Here is a 15902-nt window from a genome sequence, read left to right as displayed (position 1 = left end):
ACCTTTCTGTTTCCGTTAGCTCGTTGTTTAATGGGACTTGTTTAATTTTGGCGATGTGGTGAGCATGGACGAGATACACCGAAGTGTCTGTTTCCACGCGGTGTACCCCAATAACGTTGTGTTGCTTACACCTGCTTTAAAGAATTACGTTTTTGCGGAGCTTACCGTCGCAGTCTGTGGCAAAATCATTTAGTCTGTTCGACTGCTCACGGGAAAGGTAGCATTGTGAAACACTGCAGAAACGTACGACTTCCTTACTTTTGCTCCGACTGACCATACTCCGTGAAAGTTTCCCAGATTCTCAGCTGGAAGTTACCTCAGAAACCCTGTTAATTCGTAATGTATTGAGCGAATCGCAAAACAGAAAGCATTTAACACGGAACACAAACAAAACTGGAAAACCAAATGCATTTTCAGACACAGCGAGCATGAATGCTAAATGTGAGACAGTCCGGGGGCATGAGCCATACAGTAATCACACAACTAACAACAGGGCAATTCCAAACTACTCTTTCAAACATACTGGAGCCTGAGTGCACCACCACTTCCCAGACAATGCTGCAAAGAGACAAAGAAAGAACATAATAAGAATGGGCCATAAAAAGTGAATTTCACCAATCACAGTCTCGATTAGATTACCTTTCCCTTCCGATGTCTCCAGGACGGAAATGACTGAAGTGGGAGAAATTCAATAACATATGACATCGAAATACATTGGAACGATTTTCTCATTGGCCAGAAAACCAAATAACGACGAGTCGAGTCACCGTAGGACTCTGTTTCGCAACAACGATGAAATAACAGTCTCCATTCGGTTCCAGTAAAAGCTCAACTTGCCTGGAACAGAAAGCAACAGTAGAGCTGCTGGCGATTTTCCGTGCGGGAAGCGAACACGATCACGACAGCACAGACACTTTGGAAAATTCGGCACTTTTCCACACCGCAGTCAATTCCCCGGGAAGCAAACTCATTTTTCTTCTGTTTTAAACAGAAATGAGGCAGGGATTGAAGCAGCATTTAAACCAGCTGTTCCGTTGGAGCTGTTCAGCAGAAATGGCCGCGGTGGAATTCGAACCCACGCCTCTATCGAGTCTGGAGCCTTAATCCAGCGCCTTAGACCGCTCGGCCACACTACCAGCACGCCCGCGAGTCCATTTTCTTGCACTTCCAATTGTGTTCCTGCATAACAACAGATTCAAACTGACGTGAAAAGGGTTGAATGATCCCTCTCCGACTCGCACAGCTGCTGGGATGTGCCCGTCTACAATATCAATTTCTCAGCAGTTAACGATAGCCCATCAATCCAGACAAAAATCACTGGTAAACTGAGTCTATCTTCTCAGACTGGATTCAGCTACAAATGTATCTGTGAGTGCGTGGGAATATATGATCGGTTATGATTGGGTCAAATTACCATGAGCTACTTGACATTACTGCAATTTCGATTCTTGCTTTGCTAAATGATTTCACCCATTGCTCGAAACAGGACAACTTTCACGTTTACACGGAACATGAAACACACCGGACTACAGGGAAAATGCACAAAGCTGAGCAGGCCGTGTCCCAAATCATACCGTGCAGCATAGTTTCAGTCACTGTGTCTGTTTTGCAGAATAAGGTTCCCAAAGAATGTTCCACCCTAAAACCGGAGGTAGCATTACAATCCGAGAACGACAGATTACATTGTGAGGAAGGTCTGACCTCGGGGCCGGTTCGAGATGTCACTTTCCTTGCCTTTTACCTTAACCGTGCAATTTGCTGCAGAGATTATCCCACCTGGACATGAGCCTCATCGATACCAAAAGAGTTGGAAACCTGTGTGTGAATCGATGAAAAAGCGCGACTCAATAAAGTTTAACAAGTTCCATGGTGCTTTTTAGAAATGCAGTTTCTGTTCACCTCAATCCAAAAGGCAGTTTCTGAACATAGTAACAGAAGTCAGAAGGTAATTACCTCACCCCACCCCCACTCCGGAAGAGGTGCTAACTGCCCTTGATTGCTTTTTGTTCACGATGTGAAGAGCTCTCACGCCTGAGTCACCGTCACGTCTCTGGTTGCTGAGTGAATCACAAAGAAGGACGTTCTCCAGAGCTGCAACTGCCTCACTTCCCCACTCGCCCTCCCCGTTTCCATTTTCCTGCTCGTCAGTGATGTAAAGAAAACCAAATGGATGCGATGTCATTCTGTCGCCTCTCTGTCGATTCCTCCGTTTCAGTTCCAACGTGGCTTAGATCTCGGGGCGCACCTTAATACTAGCGACGCTATGAAAGCACAGGTCCAGAGGTTCCTCTGAGAGTGTAATTTTTTTCATTGCTGTTGCTGATTGAATGAGCCACTAACGTGCGAACTGCTCCAAAACATGATTCAGGACCTCTGGTGCCAATTCTCGCACGTTGAATAACGACAGACACCTTCCAAATGAGGTCTTTCAGAGACGACTTTGGGATACATTTGACAGACAGACTAGTTGAGGAATCCGTGGTGCACTGTGACACCAGCACATCAGCTTCTTCCCTGTCTTTGAACCGGGCCGCCTGCGCAAGGAATGCGAATGCGGTAATGCTTTTCGTGGAAGGATCAGAAGGGGGTAACGACACTCTCAAACAGAATGGCATATGATAGGAAACAGGTTGGAGAAAAACTTTACAATGCTTTGCACAGTAATTAAATGGAATTGCATTGCATTGCATTGCACTACGAGAGAAGATTTGTTCAAGCAAACTCGAAAGCAGGTTTGCAGATGGGAAAGCAAGCAAGAAAGCTCCGTTCTTGTCGATGTCAAAGGCTGCGGTTGAAGAGCAGAGCAGTTTCTGCCCAGTTTCGAACTGGGGACCTTTCGCGTGTAAGGCGAACGTGATGACCACTACACTACAGAAACAAGCCTCGGTCGCCCCCGCTGCAGCTCAGTGGCATCCAGCACTGAAAGTTGAAGCCATTCTACCTTTCACCTTTCTGTTTCCGTTAGCTCGTTGTTTAATGGGACTTGTTTAATTTTGGCGATGTGGTGAGCATGGACGAGATACACCGAAGTGTCTGTTTCCACGCGGTGTACCCCAATAACGTTGTGTTGCTTACACCTGCTTTAAAGAATTACGTTTTTGCGGAGCTTACCGTCGCAGTCTGTGGCAAAATCATTTAGTCTGTTCGACTGCTCACGGGAAAGGTAGCATTGTGAAACACTGCAGAAACGTACGACTTCCTTACTTTTGCTCCGACTGACCATACTCCGTGAAAGTTTCCCAGATTCTCAGCTGGAAGTTACCTCAGAAACCCTGTTAATTCGTAATGTATTGAGCGAATCGCAAAACAGAAAGCATTTAACACGGAACACAAACAAAACTGGAAAACCAAATGCATTTTCAGACACAGCGAGCATGAATGCTAAATGTGAGACAGTCCGGGGGCATGAGCCATACAGTAATCACACAACTAACAACAGGGCAATTCCAAACTACTCTTTCAAACATACTGGAGCCTGAGTGCACCACCACTTCCCAGACAATGCTGCAAAGAGACAAAGAAAGAACATAATAAGAATGGGCCATAAAAAGTGAATTTCACCAATCACAGTCTCGATTAGATTACCTTTCCCTTCCGATGTCTCCAGGACGGAAATGACTGAAGTGGGAGAAATTCAATAACATATGACATCGAAATACATTGGAACGATTTTCTCATTGGCCAGAAAACCAAATAACGACGAGTCGAGTCACCGTAGGACTCTGTTTCGCAACAACGATGAAATAACAGTCTCCATTCGGTTCCAGTAAAAGCTCAACTTGCCTGGAACAGAAAGCAACAGTAGAGCTGCTGGCGATTTTCCGTGCGGGAAGCGAACACGATCACGACAGCACAGACACTTTGGAAAATTCGGCACTTTTCCACACCGCAGTCAATTCCCCGGGAAGCAAACTCATTTTCCTTCTGTTTTAAACAGAAATGAGGCAGGGATTGAAGCAGCATTTAAACCAGCTGTTCCGTTGGAGCTGTTCAGCAGAAATGGCAGCGGTGGGATTCGAACCCACGCCTCTATCGAGTCTGGAGCCTTAATCCAGCGCCTTAGACCGCTCGGCCACACTACCAGCACGCCCGCGAGTCCATTTTCTTGCACTTCCAATTGTGTTCCTGCATAACAACAGATTCAAACTGACGTGAAAAGGGTTGAATGATCCCTCTCCGACTCGCACAGCTGCTGGGATGTGCCCGTCTACAATATCAATTTCTCAGCAGTTAACGATAGCCCATCAATCCAGACAAAAATCACTGGTAAACTGAGTCTATCTTCTCAGACTGGATTCAGCTACAAATGTATCTGTGAGTGCGTGGGAATATATGATCGGTTATGATTGGGTCAAATTACCATGAGCTACTTGACATTACTGCAATTTCGATTCTTGCTTTGCTAAATGATTTCACCCATTGCTCGAAACAGGACAACTTTCACGTTTACACGGAACATGAAACACACCGGACTACAGGGAAAATGCACAAAGCTGAGCAGGCCGTGTCCCAAATCATACCGTGCAGCATAGTTTCAGTCACTGTGTCTGTTTTGCAGAATAAGGTTCCCAAAGAATGTTCCACCCTAAAACCGGAGGTAGCATTACAATCCGAGAACGACAGATTACATTGTGAGGAAGGTCTGACCTCGGGGCCGGTTCGAGATGTCACTTTCCTTGCCTTTTACCTTAACCGTGCAATTTGCTGCAGAGATTATCACACCTGGACATGAGCCTCATCGATACCAAAAGAGTTGGAAACCTGTGTGTGAATCGATGAAAAAGCGCGACTCAATAAAGTTTAACAAGTTCCATGGTGCTTTTTAGAAATGCAGTTTCTGTTCACCTCAATCCAAAAGGCAGTTTCTGAACATAGTAACAGAAGTCAGAAGGTAATTACCTCACCCCACCCCCACTCCGGAAGAGGTGCTAACTGCCCTTGATTGCTTTTTGTTCACGATGTGAAGAGCTCTCACGCCTGAGTCACCGTCACGTCTCTGGTTGCTGAGTGAATCACAAAGAAGGACGTTCTCCAGAGCTGCAACTGCCTCACTTCCCCACTCGCCCTCCCCGTTTCCATTTTCCTGCTCGTCAGTGATGTAAAGAAAACCAAATGGATGCGATGTCATTCTGTCGCCTCTCTGTCGATTCCTCCGTTTCAGTTCCAACGTGGCTTAGATCTCGGGGCGCACCTTAATACTAGCGACGCTATGAAAGCACAGGTCCAGAGGTTCCTCTGAGAGTGTAATTTTTTTCATTGCTGTTGCTGATTGAATGAGCCACTAACGTGCGAACTGCTCCAAAACATGATTCAGGACCTCTGGTGCCAATTCTCGCACGTTGAATAACGACAGACACCTTCCAAATGAGGTCTTTCAGAGACGACTTTGGGATACATTTGACAGACAGACTAGTTGAGGAATCCGTGGTGCACTGTGACACCAGCACATCAGCTTCTTCCCTGTCTTTGAACCGGGCCGCCTGCGCAAGGAATGCGAATGCGGTAATGCTTTTCGTGGAAGGATCAGAAGGGGGTAACGACACTCTCAAACAGAATGGCATATGATAGGAAACAGGTTGGAGAAAAACTTTACAATGCTTTGCACAGTAATTAAATGGAATTGCATTGCATTGCATTGCACTACGAGAGAAGATTTGTTCAAGCAAACTCGAAAGCAGGTTTGCAGATGGGAAAGCAAGCAAGAAAGCTCCGTTCTTGTCGATGTCAAAGGCTGCGGTTGAAGAGCAGAGCAGTTTCTGCCCAGTTTCGAACTGGGGACCTTTCGCGTGTAAGGCGAACGTGATGACCACTACACTACAGAAACAAGCCTCGGTCGCCCCCGCTGCAGCTCAGTGGCATCCAGCACTGAAAGTTGAAGCCATTCTACCTTTCACCTTTCTGTTTCCGTTAGCTCGTTGTTTAATGGGACTTGTTTAATTTTGGCGATGTGGTGAGCATGGACGAGATACACCGAAGTGTCTGTTTCCACGCGGTGTACCCCAATAACGTTGTGTTGCTTACACCTGCTTTAAAGAATTACGTTTTTGCGGAGCTTACCGTCGCAGTCTGTGGCAAAATCATTTAGTCTGTTCGACTGCTCACGGGAAAGGTAGCATTGTGAAACACTGCAGAAACGTACGACTTCCTTACTTTTGCTCCGACTGACCATACTCCGTGAAAGTTTCCCAGATTCTCAGCTGGAAGTTACCTCAGAAACCCTGTTAATTCGTAATGTATTGAGCGAATCGCAAAACAGAAAGCATTTAACACGGAACACAAACAAAACTGGAAAACCAAATGCATTTTCAGACACAGCGAGCATGAATGCTAAATGTGAGACAGTCCGGGGGCATGAGCCATACAGTAATCACACAACTAACAACAGGGCAATTCCAAACTACTCTTTCAAACATACTGGAGCCTGAGTGCACCACCACTTCCCAGACAATGCTGCAAAGAGACAAAGAAAGAACATAATAAGAATGGGCCATAAAAAGTGAATTTCACCAATCACAGTCTCGATTAGATTACCTTTCCCTTCCGATGTCTCCAGGACGGAAATGACTGAAGTGGGAGAAATTCAATAACATATGACATCGAAATACATTGGAACGATTTTCTCATTGGCCAGAAAACCAAATAACGACGAGTCGAGTCACCGTAGGACTCTGTTTCGCAACAACGATGAAATAACAGTCTCCATTCGGTTCCAGTAAAAGCTCAACTTGCCTGGAACAGAAAGCAACAGTAGAGCTGCTGGCGATTTTCCGTGTGGGAAGCGAACACGATCACGACAGCACAGACACTTTGGAAAATTCGGCACTTTTCCACACCGCAGTCAATTCCCCGGGAAGCAAACTCATTTTCCTTCTGTTTTAAACAGAAATGAGGCAGGGATTGAAGCAGCATTTAAACCAGCTGTTCCGTTGGAGCTGTTCAGCAGAAATGGCAGCGGTGGGATTCGAACCCACGCCTCTATCGAGTCTGGAGCCTTAATCCAGCGCCTTAGACCGCTCGGCCACACTACCAGCACGCCCGCGAGTCCATTTTCTTGCACTTCCAATTGTGTTCCTGCATAACAACAGATTCAAACTGACGTGAAAAGGGTTGAATGATCCCTCTCCGACTCGCACAGCTGCTGGGATGTGCCCGTCTACAATATCAATTTCTCAGCAGTTAACGATAGCCCATCAATCCAGACAAAAATCACTGGTAAACTGAGTCTATCTTCTCAGACTGGATTCAGCTACAAATGTATCTGTGAGTGCGTGGGAATATATGATCGGTTATGATTGGGTCAAATTACCATGAGCTACTTGACATTACTGCAATTTCGATTCTTGCTTTGCTAAATGATTTCACCCATTGCTCGAAACAGGACAACTTTCACGTTTACACGGAACATGAAACACACCGGACTACAGGGAAAATGCACAAAGCTGAGCAGGCCGTGTCCCAAATCATACCGTGCAGCATAGTTTCAGTCACTGTGTCTGTTTTGCAGAATAAGGTTCCCAAAGAATGTTCCACCCTAAAACCGGAGGTAGCATTACAATCCGAGAACGACAGATTACATTGTGAGGAAGGTCTGACCTCGGGGCCGGTTCGAGATGTCACTTTCCTTGCCTTTTACCTTAACCGTGCAATTTGCTGCAGAGATTATCACACCTGGACATGAGCCTCATCGATACCAAAAGAGTTGGAAACCTGTGTGTGAATCGATGAAAAAGCGCGACTCAATAAAGTTTAACAAGTTCCATGGTGCTTTTTAGAAATGCAGTTTCTGTTCACCTCAATCCAAAAGGCAGTTTCTGAACATAGTAACAGAAGTCAGAAGGTAATTACCTCACCCCACCCCCACTCCGGAAGAGGTGCTAACTGCCCTTGATTGCTTTTTGTTCACGATGTGAAGAGCTCTCACGCCTGAGTCACCGTCACGTCTCTGGTTGCTGAGTGAATCACAAAGAAGGACGTTCTCCAGAGCTGCAACTGCCTCACTTCCCCACTCGCCCTCCCCGTTTCCATTTTCCTGCTCGTCAGTGATGTAAAGAAAACCAAATGGATGCGATGTCATTCTGTCGCCTCTCTGTCGATTCCTCCGTTTCAGTTCCAACGTGGCTTAGATCTCGGGGCGCACCTTAATACTAGCGACGCTATGAAAGCACAGGTCCAGAGGTTCCTCTGAGAGTGTAATTTTTTTCATTGCTGTTGCTGATTGAATGAGCCACTAACGTGCGAACTGCTCCAAAACATGATTCAGGACCTCTGGTGCCAATTCTCGCACGTTGAATAACGACAGACACCTTCCAAATGAGGTCTTTCAGAGACGACTTTGGGATACATTTGACAGACAGACTAGTTGAGGAATCCGTGGTGCACTGTGACACCAGCACATCAGCTTCTTCCCTGTCTTTGAACCGGGCCGCCTGCGCAAGGAATGCGAATGCGGTAATGCTTTTCGTGGAAGGATCAGAAGGGGGTAACGACACTCTCAAACAGAATGGCATATGATAGGAAACAGGTTGGAGAAAAACTTTACAATGCTTTGCACAGTAATTAAATGGAATTGCATTGCATTGCATTGCACTACGAGAGAAGATTTGTTCAAGCAAACTCGAAAGCAGGTTTGCAGATGGGAAAGCAAGCAAGAAAGCTCCGTTCTTGTCGATGTCAAAGGCTGCGGTTGAAGAGCAGAGCAGTTTCTGCCCAGTTTCGAACTGGGGACCTTTCGCGTGTAAGGCGAACGTGATGACCACTACACTACAGAAACAAGCCTCGGTCGCCCCCGCTGCAGCTCAGTGGCATCCAGCACTGAAAGTTGAAGCCATTCTACCTTTCACCTTTCTGTTTCCGTTAGCTCGTTGTTTAATGGGACTTGTTTAATTTTGGCGATGTGGTGAGCATGGACGAGATACACCGAAGTGTCTGTTTCCACGCGGTGTACCCCAATAACGTTGTGTTGCTTACACCTGCTTTAAAGAATTACGTTTTTGCGGAGCTTACCGTCGCAGTCTGTGGCAAAATCATTTAGTCTGTTCGACTGCTCACGGGAAAGGTAGCATTGTGAAACACTGCAGAAACGTACGACTTCCTTACTTTTGCTCCGACTGACCATACTCCGTGAAAGTTTCCCAGATTCTCAGCTGGAAGTTACCTCAGAAACCCTGTTAATTCGTAATGTATTGAGCGAATCGCAAAACAGAAAGCATTTAACACGGAACACAAACAAAACTGGAAAACCAAATGCATTTTCAGACACAGCGAGCATGAATGCTAAATGTGAGACAGTCCGGGGGCATGAGCCATACAGTAATCACACAACTAACAACAGGGCAATTCCAAACTACTCTTTCAAACATACTGGAGCCTGAGTGCACCACCACTTCCCAGACAATGCTGCAAAGAGACAAAGAAAGAACATAATAAGAATGGGCCATAAAAAGTGAATTTCACCAATCACAGTCTCGATTAGATTACCTTTCCCTTCCGATGTCTCCAGGACGGAAATGACTGAAGTGGGAGAAATTCAATAACATATGACATCGAAATACATTGGAACGATTTTCTCATTGGCCAGAAAACCAAATAACGACGAGTCGAGTCACCGTAGGACTCTGTTTCGCAACAACGATGAAATAACAGTCTCCATTCGGTTCCAGTAAAAGCTCAACTTGCCTGGAACAGAAAGCAACAGTAGAGCTGCTGGCGATTTTCCGTGTGGGAAGCGAACACGATCACGACAGCACAGACACTTTGGAAAATTCGGCACTTTTCCACACCGCAGTCAATTCCCCGGGAAGCAAACTCATTTTCCTTCTGTTTTAAACAGAAATGAGGCAGGGATTGAAGCAGCATTTAAACCAGCTGTTCCGTTGGAGCTGTTCAGCAGAAATGGCAGCGGTGGGATTCGAACCCACGCCTCTATCGAGTCTGGAGCCTTAATCCAGCGCCTTAGACCGCTCGGCCACACTACCAGCACGCCCGCGAGTCCATTTTCTTGCACTTCCAATTGTGTTCCTGCATAACAACAGATTCAAACTGACGTGAAAAGGGTTGAATGATCCCTCTCCGACTCGCACAGCTGCTGGGATGTGCCCGTCTACAATATCAATTTCTCAGCAGTTAACGATAGCCCATCAATCCAGACAAAAATCACTGGTAAACTGAGTCTATCTTCTCAGACTGGATTCAGCTACAAATGTATCTGTGAGTGCGTGGGAATATATGATCGGTTATGATTGGGTCAAATTACCATGAGCTACTTGACATTACTGCAATTTCGATTCTTGCTTTGCTAAATGATTTCACCCATTGCTCGAAACAGGACAACTTTCACGTTTACACGGAACATGAAACACACCGGACTACAGGGAAAATGCACAAAGCTGAGCAGGCCGTGTCCCAAATCATACCGTGCAGCATAGTTTCAGTCACTGTGTCTGTTTTGCAGAATAAGGTTCCCAAAGAATGTTCCACCCTAAAACCGGAGGTAGCATTACAATCCGAGAACGACAGATTACATTGTGAGGAAGGTCTGACCTCGGGGCCGGTTCGAGATGTCACTTTCCTTGCCTTTTACCTTAACCGTGCAATTTGCTGCAGAGATTATCACACCTGGACATGAGCCTCATCGATACCAAAAGAGTTGGAAACCTGTGTGTGAATCGATGAAAAAGCGCGACTCAATAAAGTTTAACAAGTTCCATGGTGCTTTTTAGAAATGCAGTTTCTGTTCACCTCAATCCAAAAGGCAGTTTCTGAACATAGTAACAGAAGTCAGAAGGTAATTACCTCACCCCACCCCCACTCCGGAAGAGGTGCTAACTGCCCTTGATTGCTTTTTGTTCACGATGTGAAGAGCTCTCACGCCTGAGTCACCGTCACGTCTCTGGTTGCTGAGTGAATCACAAAGAAGGACGTTCTCCAGAGCTGCAACTGCCTCACTTCCCCACTCGCCCTCCCCGTTTCCATTTTCCTGCTCGTCAGTGATGTAAAGAAAACCAAATGGATGCGATGTCATTCTGTCGCCTCTCTGTCGATTCCTCCGTTTCAGTTCCAACGTGGCTTAGATCTCGGGGCGCACCTTAATACTAGCGACGCTATGAAAGCACAGGTCCAGAGGTTCCTCTGAGAGTGTAATTTTTTTCATTGCTGTTGCTGATTGAATGAGCCACTAACGTGCGAACTGCTCCAAAACATGATTCAGGACCTCTGGTGCCAATTCTCGCACGTTGAATAACGACAGACACCTTCCAAATGAGGTCTTTCAGAGACGACTTTGGGATACATTTGACAGACAGACTAGTTGAGGAATCCGTGGTGCACTGTGACACCAGCACATCAGCTTCTTCCCTGTCTTTGAACCGGGCCGCCTGCGCAAGGAATGCGAATGCGGTAATGCTTTTCGTGGAAGGATCAGAAGGGGGTAACGACACTCTCAAACAGAATGGCATATGATAGGAAACAGGTTGGAGAAAAACTTTACAATGCTTTGCACAGTAATTAAATGGAATTGCATTGCATTGCATTGCACTACGAGAGAAGATTTGTTCAAGCAAACTCGAAAGCAGGTTTGCAGATGGGAAAGCAAGCAAGAAAGCTCCGTTCTTGTCGATGTCAAAGGCTGCGGTTGAAGAGCAGAGCAGTTTCTGCCCAGTTTCGAACTGGGGACCTTTCGCGTGTAAGGCGAACGTGATGACCACTACACTACAGAAACAAGCCTCGGTCGCCCCCGCTGCAGCTCAGTGGCATCCAGCACTGAAAGTTGAAGCCATTCTACCTTTCACCTTTCTGTTTCCGTTAGCTCGTTGTTTAATGGGACTTGTTTAATTTTGGCGATGTGGTGAGCATGGACGAGATACACCGAAGTGTCTGTTTCCACGCGGTGTACCCCAATAACGTTGTGTTGCTTACACCTGCTTTAAAGAATTACGTTTTTGCGGAGCTTACCGTCGCAGTCTGTGGCAAAATCATTTAGTCTGTTCGACTGCTCACGGGAAAGGTAGCATTGTGAAACACTGCAGAAACGTACGACTTCCTTACTTTTGCTCCGACTGACCATACTCCGTGAAAGTTTCCCAGATTCTCAGCTGGAAGTTACCTCAGAAACCCTGTTAATTCGTAATGTATTGAGCGAATCGCAAAACAGAAAGCATTTAACACGGAACACAAACAAAACTGGAAAACCAAATGCATTTTCAGACACAGCGAGCATGAATGCTAAATGTGAGACAGTCCGGGGGCATGAGCCATACAGTAATCACACAACTAACAACAGGGCAATTCCAAACTACTCTTTCAAACATACTGGAGCCTGAGTGCACCACCACTTCCCAGACAATGCTGCAAAGAGACAAAGAAAGAACATAATAAGAATGGGCCATAAAAAGTGAATTTCACCAATCACAGTCTCGATTAGATTACCTTTCCCTTCCGATGTCTCCAGGACGGAAATGACTGAAGTGGGAGAAATTCAATAACATATGACATCGAAATACATTGGAACGATTTTCTCATTGGCCAGAAAACCAAATAACGACGAGTCGAGTCACCGTAGGACTCTGTTTCGCAACAACGATGAAATAACAGTCTCCATTCGGTTCCAGTAAAAGCTCAACTTGCCTGGAACAGAAAGCAACAGTAGAGCTGCTGGCGATTTTCCGTGCGGGAAGCGAACACGATCACGACAGCACAGACACTTTGGAAAATTCGGCACTTTTCCACACCGCAGTCAATTCCCCGGGAAGCAAACTCATTTTTCTTCTGTTTTAAACAGAAATGAGGCAGGGATTGAAGCAGCATTTAAACCAGCTGTTCCGTTGGAGCTGTTCAGCAGAAATGGCCGCGGTGGGATTCGAACCCACGCCTCTATCGAGTCTGGAGCCTTAATCCAGCGCCTTAGACCGCTCGGCCACACTACCAGCACGCCCGCGAGTCCATTTTCTTGCACTTCCAATTGTGTTCCTGCATAACAACAGATTCAAACTGACGTGAAAAGGGTTGAATGATCCCTCTCCGACTCGCACAGCTGCTGGGATGTGCCCGTCTACAATATCAATTTCTCAGCAGTTAACGATAGCCCATCAATCCAGACAAAAATCACTGGTAAACTGAGTCTATCTTCTCAGACTGGATTCAGCTACAAATGTATCTGTGAGTGCGTGGGAATATATGATCGGTTATGATTGGGTCAAATTACCATGAGCTACTTGACATTACTGCAATTTCGATTCTTGCTTTGCTAAATGATTTCACCCATTGCTCGAAACAGGACAACTTTCACGTTTACACGGAACATGAAACACACCGGACTACAGGGAAAATGCACAAAGCTGAGCAGGCCGTGTCCCAAATCATACCGTGCAGCATAGTTTCAGTCACTGTGTCTGTTTTGCAGAATAAGGTTCCCAAAGAATGTTCCACCCTAAAACCGGAGGTAGCATTACAATCCGAGAACGACAGATTACATTGTGAGGAAGGTCTGACCTCGGGGCCGGTTCGAGATGTCACTTTCCTTGCCTTTTACCTTAACCGTGCAATTTGCTGCAGAGATTATCACACCTGGACATGAGCCTCATCGATACCAAAAGAGTTGGAAACCTGTGTGTGAATCGATGAAAAAGCGCGACTCAATAAAGTTTAACAAGTTCCATGGTGCTTTTTAGAAATGCAGTTTCTGTTCACCTCAATCCAAAAGGCAGTTTCTGAACATAGTAACAGAAGTCAGAAGGTAATTACCTCACCCCACCCCCACTCCGGAAGAGGTGCTAACTGCCCTTGATTGCTTTTTGTTCACGATGTGAAGAGCTCTCACGCCTGAGTCACCGTCACGTCTCTGGTTGCTGAGTGAATCACAAAGAAGGACGTTCTCCAGAGCTGCAACTGCCTCACTTCCCCACTCGCCCTCCCCGTTTCCATTTTCCTGCTCGTCAGTGATGTAAAGAAAACCAAATGGATGCGATGTCATTCTGTCGCCTCTCTGTCGATTCCTCCGTTTCAGTTCCAACGTGGCTTAGATCTCGGGGCGCACCTTAATACTAGCGACGCTATGAAAGCACAGGTCCAGAGGTTCCTCTGAGAGTGTAATTTTTTTCATTGCTGTTGCTGATTGAATGAGCCACTAACGTGCGAACTGCTCCAAAACATGATTCAGGACCTCTGGTGCCAATTCTCGCACGTTGAATAACGACAGACACCTTCCAAATGAGGTCTTTCAGAGACGACTTTGGGATACATTTGACAGACAGACTAGTTGAGGAATCCGTGGTGCACTGTGACACCAGCACATCAGCTTCTTCCCTGTCTTTGAACCGGGCCGCCTGCGCAAGGAATGCGAATGCGGTAATGCTTTTCGTGGAAGGATCAGAAGGGGGTAACGACACTCTCAAACAGAATGGCATATGATAGGAAACAGGTTGGAGAAAAACTTTACAATGCTTTGCACAGTAATTAAATGGAATTGCATTGCATTGCATTGCACTACGAGAGAAGATTTGTTCAAGCAAACTCGAAAGCAGGTTTGCAGATGGGAAAGCAAGCAAGAAAGCTCCGTTCTTGTCGATGTCAAAGGCTGCGGTTGAAGAGCAGAGCAGTTTCTGCCCAGTTTCGAACTGGGGACCTTTCGCGTGTAAGGCGAACGTGATGACCACTACACTACAGAAACAAGCCTCGGTCGCCCCCGCTGCAGCTCAGTGGCATCCAGCACTGAAAGTTGAAGCCATTCTACCTTTCACCTTTCTGTTTCCGTTAGCTCGTTGTTTAATGGGACTTGTTTAATTTTGGCGATGTGGTGAGCATGGACGAGATACACCGAAGTGTCTGTTTCCACGCGGTGTACCCCAATAACGTTGTGTTGCTTACACCTGCTTTAAAGAATTACGTTTTTGCGGAGCTTACCGTCGCAGTCTGTGGCAAAATCATTTAGTCTGTTCGACTGCTCACGGGAAAGGTAGCATTGTGAAACACTGCAGAAACGTACGACTTCCTTACTTTTGCTCCGACTGACCATACTCCGTGAAAGTTTCCCAGATTCTCAGCTGGAAGTTACCTCAGAAACCCTGTTAATTCGTAATGTATTGAGCGAATCGCAAAACAGAAAGCATTTAACACGGAACACAAACAAAACTGGAAAACCAAATGCATTTTCAGACACAGCGAGCATGAATGCTAAATGTGAGACAGTCCGGGGGCATGAGCCATACAGTAATCACACAACTAACAACAGGGCAATTCCAAACTACTCTTTCAAACATACTGGAGCCTGAGTGCACCACCACTTCCCAGACAATGCTGCAAAGGGACAAAGAAAGAACATAATAAGAATGGGCCATAAAAAGTGAATTTCACCAATCACAGTCTCGATTAGATTACCTTTCCCTTCCGATGTCTCCAGGACGGAAATGACTGAAGTGGGAGAAATTCAATAACATATGACATCGAAATACATTGGAACGATTTTCTCATTGGCCAGAAAACCAAATAACGACGAGTCGAGTCACCGTAGGACTCTGTTTCGCAACAACGATGAAATAACAGTCTCCATTCGGTTCCAGTAAAAGCTCAACTTGCCTGGAACAGAAAGCAACAGTAGAGCTGCTGGCGATTTTCCGTGCGGGAAGCGAACACGATCACGACAGCACAGACACTTTGGAAAATTCGGCACTTTTCCACACCGCAGTCAATTCCCCGGGAAGCAAACTCATTTTCCTTCTGTTTTAAACAGAAATGAGGCAGGGATTGAAGCAGCATTTAAACCAGCTGTTCCGTTGGAGCTGTTCAGCAGAAATGGCAGCGGTGGGATTCGAACCCACGCCTCTATCGAGTCTGGAGCCTTAATCCAGCGCCTTAGACCGCTCGGCCACACTACCAGCACGCCCGCGAGTCCATTTTCTTGCACTTCCAAT

General features: G+C 46.1%; 10 non-coding genes across 10 annotated transcripts; all 10 read right to left on the bottom strand.

Moving 5' to 3' along the window:
• Window positions 1-2805: 2805 nt before the first annotated feature.
• trnav-uac (transfer RNA valine (anticodon UAC)) lies at window positions 2806-2878 on the bottom strand. The gene has a single exon. It is a non-coding gene; the product is annotated as a tRNA-Val (tRNA).
• Window positions 2879-4000: 1122 nt separating this feature from the next.
• On the bottom strand, window positions 4001-4082 carry trnal-aag (transfer RNA leucine (anticodon AAG)). Its single transcript has one exon. It is a non-coding gene; the product is annotated as a tRNA-Leu (tRNA).
• A 1669-nt stretch (window positions 4083-5751) lies between these two features.
• Window positions 5752-5824, bottom strand: trnav-uac (transfer RNA valine (anticodon UAC)). Its single transcript has one exon. It is a non-coding gene; the product is annotated as a tRNA-Val (tRNA).
• Window positions 5825-6946: 1122 nt separating this feature from the next.
• On the bottom strand, window positions 6947-7028 carry trnal-aag (transfer RNA leucine (anticodon AAG)). Its single transcript has one exon. It is a non-coding gene; the product is annotated as a tRNA-Leu (tRNA).
• Window positions 7029-8697: 1669 nt separating this feature from the next.
• Window positions 8698-8770, bottom strand: trnav-uac (transfer RNA valine (anticodon UAC)). The gene has a single exon. It is a non-coding gene; the product is annotated as a tRNA-Val (tRNA).
• Window positions 8771-9892: 1122 nt separating this feature from the next.
• On the bottom strand, window positions 9893-9974 carry trnal-aag (transfer RNA leucine (anticodon AAG)). The gene has a single exon. It is a non-coding gene; the product is annotated as a tRNA-Leu (tRNA).
• Window positions 9975-11643: 1669 nt separating this feature from the next.
• trnav-uac (transfer RNA valine (anticodon UAC)) lies at window positions 11644-11716 on the bottom strand. The gene has a single exon. It is a non-coding gene; the product is annotated as a tRNA-Val (tRNA).
• Window positions 11717-12838: 1122 nt separating this feature from the next.
• trnal-aag (transfer RNA leucine (anticodon AAG)) lies at window positions 12839-12920 on the bottom strand. The gene has a single exon. It is a non-coding gene; the product is annotated as a tRNA-Leu (tRNA).
• Window positions 12921-14589: 1669 nt separating this feature from the next.
• On the bottom strand, window positions 14590-14662 carry trnav-uac (transfer RNA valine (anticodon UAC)). Its single transcript has one exon. It is a non-coding gene; the product is annotated as a tRNA-Val (tRNA).
• A 1122-nt stretch (window positions 14663-15784) lies between these two features.
• Window positions 15785-15866, bottom strand: trnal-aag (transfer RNA leucine (anticodon AAG)). The gene has a single exon. It is a non-coding gene; the product is annotated as a tRNA-Leu (tRNA).
• Between the last annotated feature and the right edge of the window lie 36 nt (window positions 15867-15902).

The sequence above is a fragment of the Chiloscyllium punctatum genome, chromosome 18 (assembly GCF_047496795.1).
Source record: "Chiloscyllium punctatum isolate Juve2018m chromosome 18, sChiPun1.3, whole genome shotgun sequence".
NCBI classification, from domain to species: Eukaryota; Metazoa; Chordata; class Chondrichthyes; order Orectolobiformes; family Hemiscylliidae; genus Chiloscyllium; species Chiloscyllium punctatum.
The sequence above is the reverse complement of the archived record's forward strand: the minus strand, read 5'-3'. Positions and strand labels throughout refer to the sequence as shown.